Genomic DNA, 14,906 nt, shown 5'->3' with positions numbered 1-14,906 from the left:
CAGTGACGGGATTGCTGAAGATCTGTAAAACAATGGAGTGTGGCTGCATGCTGAACACTAAGATAAAGTTTATAATCTGATTATTGGGTGTTCTGTGCAGGAGGAACAGCTACCAAACACTAAGACAGCAAAAAGTAGATGCAGAAAAAAAAGGCCCTGATGAGCACTACAGCAAATGATGCAGCAGGGAAATGATGCAGCTCCATTATCCTGTGACTAAATCATGATGTGTACCATCAACAGCTGAGGAAGCAGAGGAGGCTCGAAAGCTTGACAGCAATCGGGTACAGATCTGACTCCTGCAGAGACAGAATGAGGGATTAAGAGTAAGAAAAACACTGTACAGTCCTGTGGACTGAGTGACAGGCAATTCTGTACATGGTTCCCTTACACTGGCTCGACAGAGACTAGTGTGTGCCATGAATATGTGTGAGTGAATGCAGCCATGGAAATGATATATTGGGAGGGGCATCAAGACCATCAGTGGAATGTTGCTCATGTTCCCAGTCTGTCTGTCTGTCTGTCTGTCTGTCTGTCTGTCTGTCTGTCTGTCTGTCTGTCTGCCTGCAGAAGAGCAGATTTTGGGCTCAAAGCAGCCTTGGACTTTTTCGTATGACACTTTATACCCATTTTCATTTGACTGATGTACTTTCTATGTCTGGTTGCCTCTTGTACATCACCATGTGTGTAATTAATCCCTATAGATTCAATTTCCATGGGTTCAAATGTTCCAAAACTCTCAGAGTAGAATCTCTTTTACTTGCACTTTTTTTAGAGCTAATGAAATGAATTGTAACCTCACAGCAGTGCCATGTCACTGTATAAGAGCATAAGATTAAGATTTTCATAGATGCTTCAGTGGAATAAAGGTTATTTCCTTGGTTATATACTATATCCTGACACTGGTGAAGATACTGATACTGGTGAAGATGAAACAAGACATTGGGATATTTTACAAAAGGGAACAAAGAGATATCGAAGAGATGAACAAGGTGGTGATATTGTTTATGCAAGGAGAGGTGCAGTCAGTAGAAGCAATGTTGTAGCGTGTTCTGCCCTCTGCAGAAAAAAAAGACACTGCAGTAAATCTCCCCCTCCCCACTTTGCTGACCAATGATGTTTGGAGGTCAGACTCCCAGCTCTCTGTGACTGGTGTCACCCACTAACACACAGCCCGTCAAGAACACAGTAGTTATTACACCTTAGAGACAGGGTGGAGTGTATGATTAAAAAGCAGTCTATGTAAATTAGGTTTCTGGAGAGAAAACACAAGATAGCATGGAAGTGTCTTATCATTGTCCTTCATTAAGGACACGTTCGCACATCCACAGCGCCAATGACTCACTGTGTGTCACACTACACAGGAGATGACAGTTGCGTTAGATACAGCAGAATGAACAATGCCATTTTATTCCTGACACAGATGTAGTACCCCAGAGAATTCAGTTTTGGGTTTTTATCATGTTTTGTATTCATTCAATACATCTGATTAAAAAATAGTCAAAATCAATACATTTTTGGCTCATTATTAGTGAAAACATACACTGTCAGCTGCAACTGCTCCACAATTATCGACATAGTCATTGTATTTTTTTATTTGAGCATTAGCTGATGCTATGTATGTGTGTCTCATCACTAGCTAGTGCTCAGTAAGTGCTGACTCAGGTCTCTTCTCACTATAAGTGGTCCCCCAGGGTGACAGGACATCAATACTGAACTGGAATCAGTTGCATGGATCTACTACTGTACTGTTAACTCTCTGCACTGCAGCTCAGTAAAATGCAAAGAAAGACATTTCAGCGTGTATAGACTGGAAATTTAGCAATTGCACCTGAATTGCATTTTTAGTACTGCAACCTCTGCACATTTTTGGATGGCTGATAATTGATTATTTTTTCAGATTAATTGCTTAAACTTGTTGTCAGGGGCCATGAAGAGTCTTAAAAACTGAGGTGAATAATGATAACATGTAATCTATTTGCAATGTAACTAAAAGAGAAAGAAATTGATTTGAACTGTTCTACTGTTCTACTCTCTCTATCTCTATCACTCTCTCTTTTTCTCCTCTCTCTTTAACCCCAACTGGTCAAGGCAGACGGCCATCCTCCAGGAGTCTGGGTCTGCTCGAGGTTTCTGCTTGTTAAAGGGAAGTTTTTCCTCGCCACTGTCACCAGTCAAAAGTGTTTGCTCCAGGAGGATTCTGTTGGGCTCCTGTAAATTGGCTAAGAGTCTGGTTTCAACCAACTCTATATGTAAAGCATCATGAGATAGCTTTTGTTGTGATTTGGCGCTATATAAATAAAATTTGATTTGATTTGATACTGCAAAATAATATATTGGATAAAAGTCAGAAATATTTAAATCCACATGCACTGATTCCTGCCCAAGATGAATGCATTCAGTTTTAAAGGTGCAATGTCTTACAATATACATGTATTAATTACTTCTATATTATCAGTATTTGAATAGATTACATGCTTAAAAATGTAGCCCCTTCCCAGCTCCTTTGTGTGCCTACATCCATGCTGATTCTTCACTGCCTCTCCTCTGCTCTTCTACAATGACAACAGTGTCCAACACTATCTACCTCTAGTTCAGTTATGCAGTTGACTGGCAGTTACAAACAACGGCCGCCCAGCACCACAGGCCCAATCTCAATCCCTTAATCACTTAATTGACATTGCCTGGCAAGAGAGGCTGTAGAGGCTCAGAGTGGTCTGAACAGGAATGGTACGGACACAACATATTGTATTACATGGCCCTGATAATACCAAAACTTGTTTCATACTACTGTGCCTTTTTGAGTATTTATTTTCACATGCTTACTTTCTTAATGTCATAGTAGACTTGACCTGAACACTCCTCAGGGACTGTAAGTCAAGAACTCCAGCAACACTTGTTGCGTAGAAGAATATTATTTCATTTTAGACATAGAACAACACATTTTGGCTAGTGGGCTTAATCAGGGTCATCAGGAAATACATAACGAGCTGTATTTAAGCAAACTATAAAATGTAAAAAAAATACCCGGAAATATCCAATCTTGCACATCTACATACTGACCGACCAGTATGGTAATTACAAATATGGACTGGGCATATGAACTGGTGGCTCCCGGCCAATCTCCATATTTGCAGAGAGACAGGGGGAATGTACAATTCAATACAGGGTTTATGCCATATTTGGGGTGAGAACTTACAATAGGGGGTGGAACTTGATTTTCAGAAAAAAAGGAATATGGATGATAATAATGTCTGTCACCTACTTGAAGACCCACATTTATATATGTAAAAACTATATGTGAAAAAGCAAAGGGAAAAACAACATTAAAAACCCGGACATGTGGTGCCACAGATCAACAAACAAAAACAATCAACTAGTGTTTAAAATAACTAACAGCGGTGGAATTCAGAGTGTGATCAGTAATATGTAACGCAGGAACTCCACAAAAGTCAATGAAATAATAACAAGAAAAAAGATGTATTTCCTGACCCTGATGAAGGCCACTAGCTGAAATGTGTTGGTCAAAATCTAAAATTAAATAACCTTCTTCTACACCACATGTGCTGCTGGAGTTCTTGACATACACATAGTTTTTCCTCTTCTAAAAGCTCCATGGACGTAGGTGAATCTGTGCAAAAGCCTTCTATTTACATTTACTTAATTCTCCAGGCTCTTCCATTAAAGAATGGATCAGAAATGATTGTTATATTCATGCCCCCCTCCCCCATTGTTACACATCATTACACATCCAGTTCTTGGAAGTCACACATGCTACTGACTTTATAGGCTGCCTAGATCCAGGATAATAACCTGTGTAGCTGATTTCTGAGGACTCTGGATAGTTTTTTCCACAATAGTCTGTAGGATCAGCTCTGAGCTCTTCATTGCCTCCTAGCAGTAATACTACACAACACTAGGTACAAATAGGATTTGCTAATTTAAACATATATCCAGCTCCTAGACTGCAACACAGACTTTACGTAAGAATTTTTCACAAACATACACACACTGACATTAACATTCATTCCTGATTTGTTGTAATGCACCTGCTTAAATCCCTCTTAATGGATTACTTTTTGTAAATTTAGGCGTATCAGTCCACTCAATTTTATTTATTTATTTTAAGGTTTATAGCGCCACACCACTGTGAACTGTGACTGATTTCAGAATATGTGCGTGAAGGGATCAGAATTTGTTGGGCTCGTTTGGTGATTTCATAATGGGACGGTCCTAAGCCCTCATGGACTTCATAAGAATGCACCTCAAACTCTGTGAGTTCCTGAGTGTGGACATTGATATCAGGCCACAGATTCTAGCATTAAATCCATGAGCACATGAGCCTGCACATGAGAGCATGCAACAGGATGCCAACTGCAGTTCACTTAAAGGGGTCACATTTAGCTAAACCCACTTTTATTAGTCTTTGGTACATTTATTTGTGTATTTGGTGCGAAAAGTTTGAATTTGAACCCTCCAGGTGCTGCAAAGCTATCTTTATATTCATTTTGGCAAAAATCAAGTAGATTTCTGCAACCCATTTTTAATTCCTGCTTAATTTGTTGCGTCTATAATTAGTTACATAACGACATTTGCACATATAAGGTCAAGACTTCTGATGAACGTTTCTCCGAGTATGCCATAATTGTTTGTCAGCAGCAGCAGTTTTAGTCCATACTGAAAATCTGTCCATGCTGAAAATCTGTAGAAACTTTGAGCTGATTACCTAAAATGTTCAGCTGTTGGTTGAACGGGACAGAGCAGCACAGCCAACAATGAAGAACTGAGAACCAAGCAGCATTTACAGTTTATGTAGCTCACAGGCAAATGTTTTAAAATGCATAATTCCATTTAAAAATAGCAAAATATCAGCCTTTTAACAGCCATGACTGTTAATATTAACAATAGTTTTCTGACAGTTGAATATCGTACCTTTAAATAAAAAAAAAAAAAAAAAAAAAAAAAAAAAAAACATGCTGTGCAAAGGGTTACAATATTGTGTGTGCACACATAGTGAAGCTTGTTACCCAAAGTGCTGTGTTGGCCCATTTAGAAACATTTTAGCACAAGAGCTGAGTCCATGAGGCTTTGACAATGAGCTAAAAGCTGTGAGACAAGCAGGGAGATTACACCTTTCTAAGTCCAGACAGAGAGCACGGAAGGTAAGCTTCTTGCCGACACCCTAAGCTGTGGCTACAATAGTCTGGCAGCACCAATAGCCCAGCCTGTCATTGATAGTTATGTAACAGATAGATGGGAATTCTCCTCTCACAATGCAATGCAGTATAAACTGACTGTTGGGGATATAAGAGTTCGTTTTGCTATACAGAAAGTCATAATTAGAAAAATGTAAGCATGGTAAGTGGTATTAAATGAGTGTCATTATATCCAGGAAAGCTCAGCTATTTCCATTCAGTTACAGAAGCTGCAGCCATGTTTTATTGCTGCTACAGTATGACCATTATAGATTGTATTCAGATAAACTGACTCAATAGATTCTAAATATTGATTGCATTTGGTAGTCAGCTAATAGAATTAAAAGAAAAATAAATATGCAGTGGAAACATTTGTGGCTTTTTTCCTTTGTTCACTCCTATATTGAGTTCAGGCCTTTTGGATAAATACACAAATATTTCTCTGGGTCATGTGCTCAAAAGTGATTTAGCGATTTAGGGCTCTTTTGATGTAGAGGAGTAGCATTGTTACCAAAGAAGGAGAGATGGGAGGGAGGGAGATTCATGGGGTCACATTCCTCATTTTAAAAATGGGAGCAGGAGCAGATTGCTTTGCCCCAAAGACACATGAGCAATTTGCCTCTGCACTTAAACATGATTACCATTTCCTGTCAGAGATCTGTGCTTAAGGATACTTGCTGTGAATCAGAAGACTGGAATTAAAAGTTAGCTATTGACTTCTTGCCAGAAATAATTGTTTCTGCTGTTCATTAGGAATGAATTGATTTCTGTTAAATAAATCAAATTTACTGGAAGTCATGTCAGAGAGACAACTATACAGAATGTATTAGTTTATTCATTCATGTACATTGTTCTCTACCCTATTGTGTACTGGCACAGCATTGTGTGGTCTGTATTAATCTCTTTCTTTACTATATAATGAATGTCCCTGCTCTCCCCTCTGGCAACGCAGGTTTGATAGGATTAATTGACCCATTACTTAATTACAGGACTGAGAAGAAGCTAAAAATCTATGAAGAGGATTTACAGCTTTACTAATAAATAAAGAACAGAATTCTGAAGCAGATTTTTTTTCATAAATACTTTCCACCAACAGACTCATTAGCAAGTAGATGACGGAAGGAGCTGGTAATGCAGTCAGTTCTGCCAATTCTGTACAAGGAAACCCAGCTGGTTCTTCTGCTGAAATGGAACATCATGATAATAGTGATTAATATGAATCAGGGAGATGGGTAAAAATAGATCAAAATGTTCAGAATGTGGTGAGGAATTAAAAAGATCTGTTGTTAAAATGGAACAAATAAATAATGCATGTGTGACTAGATGTAGGTACAGTCCTCAAGAAACATTTTTAATTGCTTGTAAACTGAAGAGGAATATTGAAATTGATGAAACTGTTCTATGAAACAGAGGTTTAGTCATTTACACCACCTTTCTGCAAACCCTAATCTTAACATAGGGTAATAAGCTCATTTGTAGGCTTAATTTGAGATGAAAAATCTAGTTTCTCTAAGACTATGTGACTTAAAGGGATTGTATATTGTATTTCTACAATTAAATATTAAAAATGACCTGTAAGTATTATCAGAGCACTTAGAATATAGAGCACTAAAGTTCTGCCAATAAGATGACAACGGACTTACAGTGGTTCCTTCCTTTTCTTCTTACCTGGTAGCAGACATGGTTCCATTGCTTGTTGTCTCCATGTTTGTTGCTGCTGTGGCTGTGTGGAATTCCCATTCCTACAATGCACTTTGCGATGAAATTTCCAAAAAGACCCAAATGACATATTGGTTTGCTATGTAAACAAATGGATTGCTTGTGATGGAGTCATCTTCGAAGTTATTCACTGTGGGGGAAATGATTCAGGTGTGTAATCACAGAAAGACCAAAGGCATTTTCATACTGGGTATCTGGATCTGTGCTGTACCTGGATACGCTCACACCTTTCCCACAGATGTTGCATTCACAAGCATGTACCGCAGCCTGTGCCCAAGAATGCATGGGTGGTACAGGGCCGAAACAGTATGTGGCAGTGTGGAAGGAATTCTGTAGCTGTCCAACAAATGCATAAGTGACAAACCCTTACGTCATCAACCAAGAGACTGTTCTGTTCCCAGGCCATACTTGTCTATCTGTTAGCCTGTTTGAAGCAAAGAGAAGAAGAGCGACCTTTGTTGTCCCTGATATATCACTGAGTGGTTCGGTCGGTAAGGCGAGCCCATGCCGCATGGATCTGAGGCTTTTTCAGGAGACAACAGGAGTGCCATCTATGTTCTCGTGGTGATTGGGTCATTTCCATTCTTGGAGTGGTGATTAGGTCTCGGTGTCAGGTACGGATTGCTTTCACACGGCAACGTTCTGTACTGGAATCCACACAGTCTGTACCCAGGTCTACCTTCTCAGCTGGACTAGGGTACTGTACTTCGCCATGAATAGTTTGCATTCACATTGATAAAATTAAGTGGACTTTGGGGTCCAACGTACTTGGATACAAACTTGGATACCCAGTGTGAAAACGCTCTAATGGATTAGTGATAATTAGGCTATCATTTTAAAAATTTGAAGAAAAAATAATGATGAAAGTCATATGCTGCTTTAATATGCCTATTTGTTGATCCACAGTTCAGACCAAGCAGTGATAGTTCTGATCTTGTTTGTAGAAGTTAAAACAGATGTTTATTTCAACTATTGACAGCACAAATTTTATAGAAAATTAAGGCAAGTTGTGGTTTTACTGTATCTAAACTAACAGAGCTATAATACATGTCAACTACCTTGGGTGTGTTGCCAGTTCATTACGGGGTATGTACTATTACATAATATATTGGATTTTTTTTTACAGTAAAAATGCAATAATGTCAGTCATATGAATTCACATATTAGCTTTCCCTATCACTTGCCCCTCTGACCATCACCATTTTTTATTTTGTTTTCTTGGCGAGGGTTCTGGCAGACTCATCACCAGCATCCAACAATGCAGCATTTCAACAGCCGCAACACCACTTATCAGTCCACTTCGCAGCTGCACATAAGGGGTCTGGCTTACCCATGGTAGTGAGGTGGATGAAGTGCAGAGTAATATTAGAAATGTTTCTAGAGAGAGGCTGTCTATCAGTATTTGTGCTAAGAAGACACACGTGGGAAACATGAGGAAGTATGTTGCATAACAGCGGCTGCCATCCCTCCATGCCCCGATAAGGAAACATAGAGAGGAGCATGAGTTTGGAAGGTTCCAGACTGAGATTAGATGCCCCAATATCAATCTCAGGCACAAATAGATCAAATGCAGGATTATCACAATCACATTTGCTGGATGAAAGTTTTTGTTTTAAATTACATTAAGAAGTCAGAACTGATATTTCATATTTCACCTCCATGAACCTTGAGAAACTTCAGGAAATTACAGCAGGGACAGACAGAAATTAGCACTCCAGTTGCCTGAAAGCATCTTTATCCCCTGCTGTTATAATTACAATATTTGGCTGCGTTCATTATACAGCCACCGCCTCTGTGTGAGCTGCCTCTGAATGTTCGACAGCTGCTGACTCCTCATCCGAAAGGAAGAAACAGCAAGATCTGCTTTGCACTGTGCTATGCAGATGTGCTGAACATAAAAGTGTCACCACTTCAAGAGAGGCTACTGTCAGCTTGATAATTTGAAGAGAAGAGTCTATACTGACTTGCAAAGATGGTGAAAAAGTCAGTAAGTAAGCAAGCAAATAGATGCTGAAATTATGCATTACCATCTCATAATTATAATGATAATTATGATGATGATAAATGGCATATAACTTTCAATCAAACTATAAGATCAGGAGCTTTAAACATGGGAGATGTTTATTTTTTGTTTTGTTTTGTTACATTTGTTTTTGTTAAGTGTACTTAACATATGCTAAACGAAATACACGGTCAAAATTTGGGATCTGACATTTATTTGATTCATTTATTTTACTGACATTAAATATGTAAAGTTGAAATAGAAAATAACTGCACATTATTCTTATGCTTGCATGACAGTGACTCAAAATCTATAACAGATATTATTACAACAGTAGACAAATAAGACAAGCGTGGTTTTGACTGATTCTTCTACTTGATGTTAATACTTTTATTGAGAAATCTGCACTTTGTCAGTGCTTCCACATTTCTCATAGACTTATCTCACAATTTTGAGATCTTTTTCCATAATTACAAGATGGCAACTGCTAGTTACACAATAAAGGGCCAGATCTACAAAGATCCCAGTTTGTGTGTACTAATTTGCGTGTGCAATCTAGAATTTTGCATGTAAGGTTGAACCGCAGTTTTCGGATGATTTACCAAAATTGCTTGCGCAAATGACAACAGGCTCAAAGTCTTGGAGACCGCCCTATTTAAATGAAGATTTTGTGTGGACTACTGATTGTCGTCATGGAGACAGTAGAAAAAGACAGTGGAAAAACTGCACTGGGAAATGCCAGCACTGATGGCAACAGTGCACTGGAATAATCCAGACACACGGATATGTAACATTGTGAGTTTTGTCATAGAAGGTATTGCATGACTCCTCCTTCAGACTGGCCCCAATTTCATCCCTAGTTCATCTAGCAGTTCTAAAATGGCATTGCTAGGCCGTGGCAATGGATTAATTTTAGAAGTTGGGGGGCCATGGGGGTTGTTGGATTGAATGACTGTCAGGCGCACATAATTTTCTCACATTGTAGCCTAATGTTGGTGCATATTTTTAATCACAATCATCAAATCAAGTGGAAAAGTAGCCTTTGGCACAAGAGTCCCATAAAGTGGGGGGTGGGGGGGCATACGTCTCAATTATTTTTTCTTCCGTCATTCCAAAGATGTTCACACAAGGGTGAAAAATGCGTTCTCTGCATTTCAATGTCTCCTTCTTGCAACAATAACCGCAGCAATGTGTATGAAATTACACATACAAACCTTTTGCACCTCCCTTTGAGACGTGTTAAATATATGCAGTTTCTATGAGCAAAATTGCTTTTGGGTTTGATAAATTACTTTGCGTGTGCTAAATTAATATATTTACGTTTTCTCCTCCCATCACACGCACAATTGCGTGTAAATGCCGCATATTGCATATTCATTGTGACAAACGTACTAACTGGATGCAGACGCACTATTTTGCACCTTTGAAAGACTCAGCCCTTAGTGCGTACTGTTGGTAAATCAGTTTGTACATTTTTTTGTATGTGCAATGAGTTTGCATGTTTTTATACTCGCAAACCTTTAATAGATCCGGCTCAAAGTGTCTAATCCTTTTGTGAAACCACTGTTGGTCTATAGTTTTACTTCCAGGAGGTCCAGAGACTTTATAGATTTGTCACTATGAGTGCAAGTGCACCTTTTCACACAACACTTAGTCATTTAATCCTTTGTTATTATATAAAATATTGATGAATGGAAGACTCGGCAAGCAGTCAGTTGGCTCAGCAAATGTATTTATACTATCAGGAGGCAAGTTGCTAATACAAACATTATATAAACAATGAAGACTCTCTTGCTTTTGCTTTTTGTCACATACTATCAAACACCTTTAGCTCCAGTGGATTATCACTAATTCAAATATGTTAAAATCCAACTTGGCAGTGATTGTTTTGCATCCATACTATATTAAATTACTGCACTATGAAAAAGGTATAAGAGTGTATTTCCCCTTGGAAACGACAGTGTGATTTAGATTGTACTGTATTTAAATGCTAAGAAAATACATACATGGGTTACTCGTATTTAATCCGTTTATAGAATGTTTTATCCACACTCTTTGCAATGCAGACATTCATGAACCCAGCCCTTCTAGACAAGTGGACAAATGATGATGTCAACTTGTATAAACTAAGCCTAGGATGTTCATCGTGTTTCTCTGCGGCTCTGTCCTTCACTGTGACATTTGTTATTCTCTTTTCCTTCTTCTTTCTTCCCCCACTTGTCTTTGTTTTGTTTTTGTTTTTTTTTACACAGAAAAGGCAGGACCAGAATTGCAATGAGTGATATTTGTCATATACCAAGGAAATACACTCTTTCTGCTTAGCTGTCATTTAAGCAATTAATGGAAAGATACTGTATTAAAGAAATATAGAAAGCAGATTATATGACAACATAGTAAGGACAAGGTAATGATGTAAAATTACTTTTTATTAACTACAACTGTGGTAATATTTACAAAGAGGTAATAATTAAATAATGACATTTAATTACCAAAGTGCTGAGTGTATGAACTAAGCAGGCAGAAACTTATATTTTTAGGCATGAGTCAGGGTCATCACACTGAAACTGCCAAGACAAGTCACAACATTAAAAGTACAATGTGTAATATTTAGGGGTTGTGTGTCCTGTTGCTCTGGTGCTGCTCGTGTGTTGGAGTGAACTTATTTCTAAGCTGCAGTGACTAATGTGGCACAACGTTGTTGCTGGAGAGAAACAGGAAAGAGATGCTAATGATTTCTACCACATAGAAAGTATAGGACTCAGCCGTCACCAACTGAGACAGTCATTTGGTTAGAAAATAGAGTTAGCTAATATCAAACAATCAAACCTCACCACAACACATGGATATTACATACTGAACGTTTAATTATATAATTTGTACAGTATTACCTTCAAACAGAGGGGAATGCTTTGGGCATAAGGGAGGATGAAGGTCAATATTAAGATGGTGATTTGGCTTCATCACTATCATCATCATCATCATCATCATAATGAAACAATATTACCTCATTACTATTAAGTTAAGATTCAGTTATTAAAGATGGTGCAGCGAATAGTATGCCTATGATATGAAAAGGTTTGCTCTCTGTTTCTTAAGTGGGCATGGTCAGACGGATTGAGAATGTATTGTGGATATATTAAAAAAGTCTACAGGTAACATTTTATTATGATTATTATCTTTATAACACTCAACACTTGATTGCTTGCTTTTTACCATGTTGGCATGATATCTGTTTTGCAAGAGCTTGTGAGACTTCATTGCTGAGACACTGACAGGCCTCTGACATAGTTAATTTTCGCTTAATCTATGTATATCACAAATTTTATTTGAATATCAGAAAGTGTTCATGAAAAATTAATACCTTTGGGGTAAAGACATGGGACAGTGGATGAACCCATGTGAAATTACTCACCAGTAAAGTGTCCTTTTTCCCTGCACTGATTTTAATATCTTGAAATCAAAATGTTGCAGATTACACCTTGATGCAGCCATTGTTAATAACCCACCCCCTGAAGGGGAGGTAAGGGGTATTGATTTTGGCTCGGTTTGTTTGTTTGTTTAACACTCTAGCAGCAAAATTGTCGGTTAAATTCCAACCAAATTAGGTTGATAGATTGCCAGTGATCCAGAACAGATCTCATTACATTTTGGGAAAAGTAACTTAAAGTTCAATTTTTTTTTTATAAATTTTTAAAATCTTCTTTTTTCTTCCCATTTATTTATAAGGGACAAAACTTGTCTATGCTGTCTTTTTCTATGCTGACTTCACCACATGCACAGACATGCATCATGCATAGACATGCATCATGCATAGACATGCATCATGCATAGACATGCATCATGCATAGACATGCATCATGCATAGACATGCATCAGCTAGATCGATGCCAAAATAAGCTACAATACGTGTGATGATACTTTTTTGGTAATTACATAGTAATCCCTAAGTTACTATTAAACTATTATCCCACTATTACAACTCTGCAATGTAATGTATTGCTGACCTTTTATAAGGACATGTGAAAAATGCCAAGAAATGCAAAAATTCAGGGTTAAAGAAGATGATGTACATCTATGCGCTTTATTTAGTGACACTGCTGAACAGACAGATGACGCAGGACTCTACATCAGCGGCCTAGTTCCCTCACAGATTTGTTCGACATTTCACCTGGTCAGCACTTACACTTCAAAGCCAGTCTGGAATGCAAGTGGAAGTGGCATGAAGTCATGGCCACACAATGTCCATATGCCATTCACTCCTTTATCACCAGTGTCATACTTAAACACTGACCAGACGGGTGAACCTCAGTTCCAAATGTGGATCTCTTTAGAAAGCAACAGTGGAGAGACATGAGTACCCCCCATGCCCTGATAAAGGAGTTATTTTCTCATAAGATCTAAGTGCAGGCCTGTTTTACTGTACTCTAAAAGAAGATATGGTCAGAAAGGGGTGGTGCTGTGTGCTAGGGCTTGGAAGTTTGATAATTGCAGATAAAATGTAGATGAAGATAAAACCCTGACATATGCCAGGTGGTGTCAGTCCCTTTAAGATAAGGACCATGTCACTATCCTTAAAGGGGATTATAATCGTAAAAATTATTAGAACACATTTGCATACACATAAAGCTCTGGCACGTATCCAAATTTTATCACTTTATACAAGTGGCACCTTTCAGGCTGAGTGCCAAAACCTGCATTTCCTCTAATGGCCACTTGAGGCTTAAAAAGCATCAGTCTCAAGGGGTAACACGTGTTAATAATCTTGAAGTACCACTACTGAACACTAGATGCTGGATCCATAAAAACCCAAATTTCCCATACATATCAGTCAAACTTTGCTGTAGAAAATAATCATTCCATAAATATTTTTCCTGGAGTCTTTCTAGTGTTACTTGTTCTACTTGTACTTTGTAAGTATTCTAGTGATCATTTTGTAAATTATTTCTCTATTAATAAGACTTGAGGTGATTGACAGCTTATTCACCTGCTGAGTCAGCCTTTCAAAGTATCTGTTCATTGAGTACAATTTATTTGTTGTGTAAATGTTTCAAGAATAAGTCAATGAATAAGTCAGAATTCAGAATTAGAACCCTTACACTCACAAATGATCCCTGTCCAGTGGTTGATGTCATGGTTCTTTTGTCCACTTCTTATACAGTCTATGATTCAAACATTATAGTTGCACTAAATCAGTCTATTAACACTTAGCAGATTCATGCCATTGACAAAATTTACTGGTGCATTATTATAATACCCAGTTTGTTTGTGTAATTAAACTTTCTTTAATTCTGTCTTGGTTCATTGTGGTTTGCAAACTGGCCTGCAAAGATAGCTAATGCTAAGTAGAATGTATTAATTTGACACCAAGTTATCAGTATTTATTAAACACAATCTAATATGGTAATCCAAGGTGTCCATTAAGGCGAAGACACACCAACCTGATTTTCAGCAGTCGGACGTCGTCAGGCAGTCTGGCGAGGTTGGTGACATGACTCTGGTTGGTGTGTTCTGTGCGATCGGCCATCATTAATGCTGTTGATAGTCTTTTCGGTCAGTTCAACATGTGTAATCGGCCGCTACCTGTCATTCAGTCGGATGAATCTGATTGTTGGAGGGAAAGCCCTTGACTAGCGAATCAGTGAACGAGAAGTTTACATGTGAATACAGCTATGCCAAAGTACTTCACTCTATTATTGTCTTCTATAATAGGCCATTCACTGCTCATATCGTATCTGAATGAGTGCCAGTCAGTGTTTCCTATGGACTTCATTCATTCCATGAAGTGAACACTGTTAGCATTGTTAGCATAGTATGATTTCTCCTTAGTTTTTGCCTGCGACATCTTTCTTCTTCCACAAGAAGAAGCCCAAGACCTGACAACACCAGTATCCTCTTAGTACTAGCCATCCGTTCAACAAGCACAACAGCAACCCTTTTTAACTACTCAACAATCTCTGCTGACAACAGTGACCGATGACAGCAAGTTCTGT

The sequence above is a fragment of the Sphaeramia orbicularis genome, chromosome 1 (genome assembly GCF_902148855.1).
Source record: "Sphaeramia orbicularis chromosome 1, fSphaOr1.1, whole genome shotgun sequence".
In the NCBI taxonomy this organism is placed as follows: Eukaryota; Metazoa; Chordata; class Actinopteri; order Kurtiformes; family Apogonidae; genus Sphaeramia; species Sphaeramia orbicularis.
This window is presented reverse-complemented; position numbering follows the sequence as displayed.